Source organism: Acyrthosiphon pisum, chromosome A2, assembly GCF_005508785.2.
Source record: "Acyrthosiphon pisum isolate AL4f chromosome A2, pea_aphid_22Mar2018_4r6ur, whole genome shotgun sequence".
Lineage (NCBI taxonomy): Eukaryota > Metazoa > Arthropoda > Insecta > Hemiptera > Aphididae > Acyrthosiphon > Acyrthosiphon pisum.
The window spans coordinates 26898243-26906976 of record NC_042495.1 but is presented as its reverse complement, the minus strand read 5'-3'; positions in this window follow the sequence as shown (position 1 = coordinate 26906976).

Genomic DNA, 8734 nt, shown 5'->3' with positions numbered 1-8734 from the left:
AAAAATATTTTAATAATCAAAGTAATAACAATACATTTTAAGCTGCAGATAATTTTGTTTTATTTTTTTGATTTAATCGGTTGGTGGCTTGTGCCATCCATTTAGACACCGATGTAGATATTTCTTCATCTGAAGTCATTTCAAATTTTTTATTTATTCTTATAGAATCTGTAAATTATTAAATAATAATAATTATACTGTCTTAAGGTCACTGCAATAATAAGCAACTATTGTATAATAAATTATAATATAATTCCATCCGATTCCAGTGTATTTAAATTATGAATTAGCTTATATAAATGTATGATGTTATATATTTATTTTTAGATGTATTTTAAAATGGTTGCTTATGATTTCACTAAATCTATGGTGGCTTATCTACTTTTAAAATTATAACATTTTTTAAGAATTCGAGTAGAGCAATGAATGTATTGATTTAACAATATTTTTATTTTATGTGGGCCTAACAGCACTTATTTTCTAGTAGAAATAAAACTTAGGTTTTCAAACTTCAAGAAAAGTTTCTGGTAGCAAATTAGATGTAGTTTATACTTTGGGATAGGATAGATCAGAGATATTTAAATAATAGGGTTATGTTTTTAAAACTGCTAATGCTGAGAATCATTTTTTCATATTTTATTCAAATTCAAACTTGACACATCTATCTATCAATAATAATGATGGACTCAACTATTATGGTTGGGTAACCACTTAACACTGAACGCAGCAGCTGAGTGGTTATATACCTACTGCAGGCCTGGTTTTATATACCTACATAATTACCATATTAATAATATTTAAAATCCTTACCAAACAACAAACGGCAACAGTTCAATCCTTGGAATTTATTCTTTCCTTTAAATCCAACATAGGAATAATCTTTAATGAAAGTATCGAGAAACATACGTTGCATAATTCTTCTTACAGAATCATTTATTTTTGAGCCAGCTAATCTTGAAAAAATGATTGCCTATAAGTAATAAGTATAATTATTGAAAATAATTGAAATTTTAACTGAATGTTAAGTAAAATAAATTATTATTATTATTGTTACTTGATATTTCCTGATTTTGATATCGACTAATAATTTTTCGATTTTCTCCATATCTTCAGTATTTTCTACCGGCCACAGTATTTCACATCCATCAGAAACATCAAATTCTAAAGTTTCTTTGGGAATAGAAGAATCTAAAACTTGAGCAGTCATATTTTTAATTGTTTCAACAGAGTAAGATAAACTTTTTATTTCATATTTTAAATTTGTTAATGTGGTTTTAACAAAATTTTCAAAGTCTAAAACAAAACAAAACAAATACATATATATTATATAATGTAATACATGATTTAATCTATGAAAACAATTATAGGTACACAGCTATTATTAGAATACCAGTATATGACGGTGTTATTACAGCTGCAGAAGGAGTAGAAACAGATTTTGATGTTGAGGGCTTCTGTGTTACGAATTCCATTGTAGCTGATTTACTTGTTAATGGAGTACAATATCCTATTTGCTCATTATTAATGTCACTTAAGATGTTAAAATCTATAATACATTAAATTATTTAATTTTTATTGTGCAGTTTTATATACTGAGAAAACTAAACATAACATATGTCATATAATATACTGCAGTAATATAACTATAATATACCTGGTATATCATGGATTATTTCTGCTTCTGTTTGTCTCATTGTACCTAACAGCTGTGTTTCAGAGTTTTTTTTGTTTAAAATGGTAGAAATAATTGATTCATTATCATCTGATGATTCATTATTGCCTATAAAAATTAAAATGTTACAATTATTTCATCATCCAAAATAAGATTTTAATTCAAATTATTAAAATCAGTTGATTTAATTTTAATATAATATAAACAGTATAGTAATAGTATAATTGTACGCTCACCGTTTTTAGTAACATTTGCAGGATCATACGATTTGTCAATATCACTATCATCATTGCAGGTATCTTCCCCATTATCACTATCTATATTATAATAGTTTAATATAGGTATTAAATAGATGCAATTACAATACAAGTAAAATAAGAAAACAGAAAATAAAAACAGTGTTATAAATTTTTTTAAATTGATATCTACCTGAAATATTTGTGAAAATAGGGGGTTTATTTGACCTAGGCAATTTTTTTGTTTGTTTTGACATGTTCTTTGATCTTTTCAAAGTGTGTTCTTTTTTAATTTTTTTATGAGATTCTGAAGATGAGAAATCTGACGTTGCTTGGCCCAATTTTGCTTTTTTTTTCGCTTCTGTTAAAGACTCTGATAAAAGGAGGTCATATTTAAAGAAAAAAATTATAGCATAATTGAATTTTTTTTTAATTTATCATCATTGTTATTTTTACTATATCTAGCCAATTAAATAAAAAAAAAAAATTACAATTATACATACCAATGGATTTGTCAGCTGCCAATCTCCTTGCTTCAAAAAAGTCAAAATCAAACGAATTTGATGGAGTACGCAGCTCGACCATTTTATTTTTGTTTTTAACATGTGATTTAGGCCAAGCGCACTTGCCATTTGAATACCATTGTGTTGGTACAGCAGCCACAGTATTGGATTCGATAAATACAACAATCGACCACATTGTCTATGAAAAAAAAATTATAAAAATAATAAATTAAGTAAATGTATACTGGCAAACCATTTATTATACCTGCAATAGTTAAATTATCTTAACTTGATGCAAAATACTTGCCTTCATATTAAATACCTATTTATAATTAATTGCAGTAAAATGTTGCTAATAGTTATGTGTAAGATAGTATACCTAAAGTCTAAGTAGACCTTAAATTTTAAGGTTTAAAATAATAATTATAAAGATTGTGTAGATTTGTGTTGTTTTAAATTTTAATTACAATAAATATATTATTTACATAATATAATACCTAAGGACATTTTAGGATATTTATAATTTAATGATTTTTATTGTACATTTGAATGTAAAATAGACATAGCAATATTTTTATTTGCATGCACTAGAATCAACATTTTTGATTTAATATCGGTTAGTTCCCAATGCTGTAGATCATTTGATAAATCTTGAACAATCCAAATATCTAATTTAGAAGAATTAATTGGGTTATTGTAAAAATCAACTTTGTTTAAAAACTTATATCCAATAATTATTATTTTATTCTTAGGTTCTGCTAATTGAGCTATATTAACAACTTTTACAATTTCTTCTTTATTAGTAAGTATAAATCTATCTGCCAATCGTTTAATATGTATAGTGAAATTACCCCATGTATAAAATAAAAACTGACTAGAATACTTAAAATTGTTTAATATAGGTCCTTGTTGGTGTGTATTTCTTTTAGGCTTATTTGTTTTTGGGAAAATCTCGGTATCAATAGAACAATTATTTTCGTTATACCTACGAACAATTTGTTGTAGTGGTTGATGATGTTTTCGTAAGGCAGATTTTAATATTTTCATGTGATTTTCAAAAGGAAAACAACTAGATGAGTCAAGAGGACCAAATTGCTTGTAATCATTTACTATATGTAACAAACCATGTATGTTGTATGAAACAAAATGGTCTCCGTATATATTTTGGAAACTTTTCACAAAATAATGTAACAATTTATCAGCATATTCTATTTTATTAATTTGATTTTTACTCAAAAGAATTATCATAGCAATATTCAATGACATAAAATTGTCATAACATTCTTCTGATAATATATTTTTCAAAACCACAGGGCCAGTATATAATAGGAATTGTCTTAACTCAGTGGCTTTCCACCGAGAAACATCTTGAATTATTCTAGGCTTTCTAGAAAATTCACTAGGGATGTATATTTTCAGACTTAATAATGATCTACTTATATCATTAATTTTTTTACCATTTAGGCGTACTCTGAGAGGACCTGTATGCATCCAAAGATGTAGGAGTTTACGCATAACTCCTAATAAAACTAAATGCATGTAATCTAATGGGAAGCATTTAACAATATCAAAATTAGGAAGCTCAATTAAATTTGAAGTAATACCTTCACTAATGTGATGTTGTTTTTGAACCATAGCTACATAACCATCATGAGTTCTCGACTGACACCCTCTTTCTACATATGGAAAACATGTTCTATTATTTAAATATTCACCACTTTGAAAACACCGGGTACATGAAGAAAAACCGGAGTGTCCTTTAATTTTTAAAACAAACGAACGAGCAGGGGAATCACAGCAAAATGCTCTAATTGATACTTTGTATAGTATATTTTCCAACTCTAACCCATTTAATATTAAATCTTTTGCTTCATGTATAAACTTTTCAAGATAATTATTACTGTCATGGGGCTTTTCATTACCATGATAAATTCCTACAGGGAATACATGATTAGAGTATGGATATATGTATGCCAAAATAGGCCAAAACTGGCTAGAACTACTTTTAGACAAAGGTAAACCGTCTACTCCAACCATGACTTTTATCTCACTATCCAATTTAAACTTCAATGAAGAATTCTTGATACCTTCTTTTAAACCAAAATGATAGTATATTCCAGGAGTTAAAATATCTATATTTGTGGTTTTTGATGACCCAGACTGTAGTAATGTTCTAGAGTCTAAGGGCAATTTTTGTAATGGAAGATAATTTTCTTCTTTAAGAATTGATAATAGTTTGTTGATAGTCACATGCGGAACATTACATTCTATAGCCCATTTTTTTAGTTTTAAATCTATTGGTATACTATTAGAATATGTAATATTATTTGGTGTGCTTATAATATTATCGAGGGGAAATAAATCATTATTAAAACTATTATTATTATAATTAGATTGATTGTAGTCATGTTCATTAGAATCTATTGAATTATGGGCTGCATTTGTTAAAATTGAGTTTTGTATTGTTGAGTCTGCAATAATTGTATTTAATGGACGTTGTTCTAATAAACATTCAGTTTTTTCATTGTTATGTAAATAGTTGTCAGTTATATTAATATTTAAATCTGAAGATTGTTGGGGCAGTTGACTACTGTTAGTTGTACATAATAATGGTTGATAGGCATTTATAGTGGAAATTTCATCGGCAATTTTTCTCCGTTTGGATCTATAACTTTTTATCATTCTAGAGTGCATAAAGTATGATGTGCACAAAAAATCTACATGGGAAATAAAAACATACAATTTAATTAGACTACGCTATCAGGTTGTATGACGGTACTCTTAAGAATAAGAAAGAACAATGGTGATATATAATAAGCGATAGGATTCTCTGTCACGGTCACATGTATGAATAATTTACATAAGTACCTTATAATAATAATGTAGCCACCTACCACGAGGTAGTATTATTAGGGCATAATAATATTATGTAGGTATAATATGATATAATCGTCAACAGAATTTCTGTTATAGGTATAAGTTAAAAAAAAATTATTATTATAATATTATAAATTAACAATTTCTTACCTGATTGATCTCTTTCAACTTTTGTTCGTATTGTTCAACGATTATAATATTATTGGTGTGTTATTGTACTACAGTTTATGTGTGGCATGTCCCTCGTGGAGAAAAGGCGGTTGGTGACAGGCGAGTACTGAGTGTCTGAGTAGCGACTTGACGTGCGGCGCGTCGGAGTACGGAACGTATAATATTGCCTATAGTGAGGTTAGGTTAGGACGAGTGAACGACGCGCGTATACTGCAGATATTAGGATTCACTGATAAACAATCTTCATCGATACGACGATACGTATTTGTATTCGGAAATAAAATTAATAACGTATAATTTATATTTAGCATTGATAATAATAATAATAATTTGGCGGCAGTCGTCCGAAAAATGATAAGGAGGATTATACCATGAAGTATATCAGCATACACCAGTAACACCTTAGATCATATACAATGGATGGAGTCATAGCATATTACGCATATAAAGTGAGTTGAAGCCAACATAACTATGGGAACTATAGGACCTGTGACATCTGCGCTTGCGCGACTGTTAATCTTAACTGCGCGTCTGCAGCACTTTGCGCCAAACATTAATGATAAGAGACCAAGCGCATGCGCATATCACTGAGGTCCTACAGTTATGTTAGCTTCATAAATTGTTCGTATGACTCTATCCATTGTATATGATCTAAGAGTAACACCAAAACGGTAAGGAAAACAGCTGATCTATAAGGAATTTATGGAAGATCTCTTGGAAAAAATTAAACACCGCTCCGTTTCCCCAGCCCGCCGGCCCGTTCCTTATAGCGCGACCAATCGCGTATCTTCGCTTCGGCGGCGACGGTCAGTTATCACCTATTTTCTTATCGTTCGTCGATTTTTGAAATTCTCGGAGATTTACCTTTTTTCACACGATTTCGATCGTTTTCGAGCCTTTTCGCCCCTTTTTATACTCGATTAGCGTTGCTCGCGATCTCTCGAAGCCGCCGGTGTGGGGTTTATATTCGTGCTCCGTCCGTAGCGGTCGCAATGTCAATCGAAAAATACGCTCCCGGCCCGATGTGGCATAAAGTGAAACAATTTATATTTTGTTGAAAACATTATATCAGATTATGATGTACCTAACTTTAATTGGCCATAATTTAAAACATAATTATTATACCTACTATAGTTTATTTAATTATTATGCTTTCATTTAATAAACAAATAAAAATTTAAAAATATCTTAAAGAATTGAAATCTAAAAATATAATTTCTTCTAAATAGTTTTTAACAATATCATAATAATATATCACAATGATATTATATTAAAATGCCTTTGCAGGTTATGGCCTTATATATATATATATATATTTAACTAGTAATAAAACAATTTAATAAATTATAAATACACTGCAGATAATGGGTCATTATATTATAATCGTGGTTAAAAACAATTTGTTTAGAACAAATCGCCAACAAATGTGTATTACTAACATTTTGATATTTTGGTTACAGAGACACCCATGACTCTATAGGGGAAGCAATAAAGGGGGTGACCTGTTACCCCACTAGACATAATATGTGAAATGATAGTATTTTTTTTAAATATTGTTATAATAAACTATTTTCACTGATGATAAACATGACATAATATTACATACATAGAATAAAGCTGGTACATATCGTTTATCTATGTTGTGTATCTGTTTTCTGTTATTTAATAAAAACAATTTTGTTGGTTGGTTCTTAATTATTTTTATGATATGGTCATCACCTAGGTTCTGATTTATGGGCACCCTTAGATAGGGGTAAACAATACTATACAATATACATAATAAGTTAAAAGTAAAATTTGTTTAATAAATAATTATAGGTACTATATATACAAGTATACAGCTAAAACTCAGTGTTTACAATAAATAAATAAAAATACAGTCCATCGAAGTGAATAGAAACTGGCAACTGCTACCTTAAAATATATTTATGTTATATTATAATAGCTCCTCATCGTTTATTACAATTGGTACCAATAACTAAAATACAAATAATTAATATTAATACCATATTATTGATATTTGTACTTAATATTTCTTTAAATGTTTTCCAGTTTACTCAGTGTCAGCACTCAGTCTGGCCCAGGTGGCTAGAATGCCCCGACCCGTATTTTTCAAGAAATAAATGAAATTATTTATGAACATTTACCTATTATATATAGGCCAGTGGTATGCGTTTGGATCCATTAAATAATTTTATAATAATAGTATAATATACATTTTATTTTTTTAATGATACTAAAATCCGTGGTAATAAATAATAATGCAATTATATGATTATTTTGGCATCTATGATTATGTTTAAATACGGACTGTGATGTTTGATCGATATTATATTACTATATCGTATATATTATATAAACATCGATCCATAGTATAGTGATAAATATCTATAAAACGTTTTAAAATTATTTTTTTGAGATTTGGTATTTTTGAGAGGCCCTTTGAATAATATGCCTCCTGGGCCCTTTAGATCCCAGGCCGACAGTGAGTCTATTATTAATAAACACATAATCACAAATCACAATCTCTACCAGAACATAATAATAATATAATATGTTCTCAATAATATAAATACATATATATTGTCCCAATATTTTTACTATTTAATATTTTACTATCCATTAAATAAACACATTGTTACAATAATTACAAGAACATATGTTATCAATCATTTTAGATAAACGTTGTCAACGCATGTTATATTGATGTTTCCTACAATATTTTCTTCAGTATGTGAAAAACATATAATTACAATATGTTTCAAATATTATTTTTAAATATATTTTTGTTCACATAATAAAAACATATTGTCAAAAGGTGTTTAAACAAAATATTTCCAAGAACATAAAGAAAACATATGTCTACAATATAAATATTTTCTAATTGCTATCTGGGTATTATCGTTCAAACCCTGAAATCAGTTTAATGAATCTAGGCGATTATTACCCATTTATTGTAAAAGATCATGTAGTAAATATTTTAACCGATCCACTTGGAAACTATACATTAGTTGAATTGTGTATACAACATGTAGATAATCAAAAGTGGTGTAGTGGTACTTGTTATCATATGGAACTCGGTGGTGTTGCTGATCGAAATTACAAACCTCTATATCAGTTTGTTCAATTTAAAGATATACACGCATTCCAAGACTATTCTAAAGATGCAAAATGTATGTTTTGTAAACGGTACTTAACGAAAGGAATTAATTTAACATCTAACCCGTTCCCTGATGATATTGACACCGTACCTGTACCGGTTACATATTCATCAT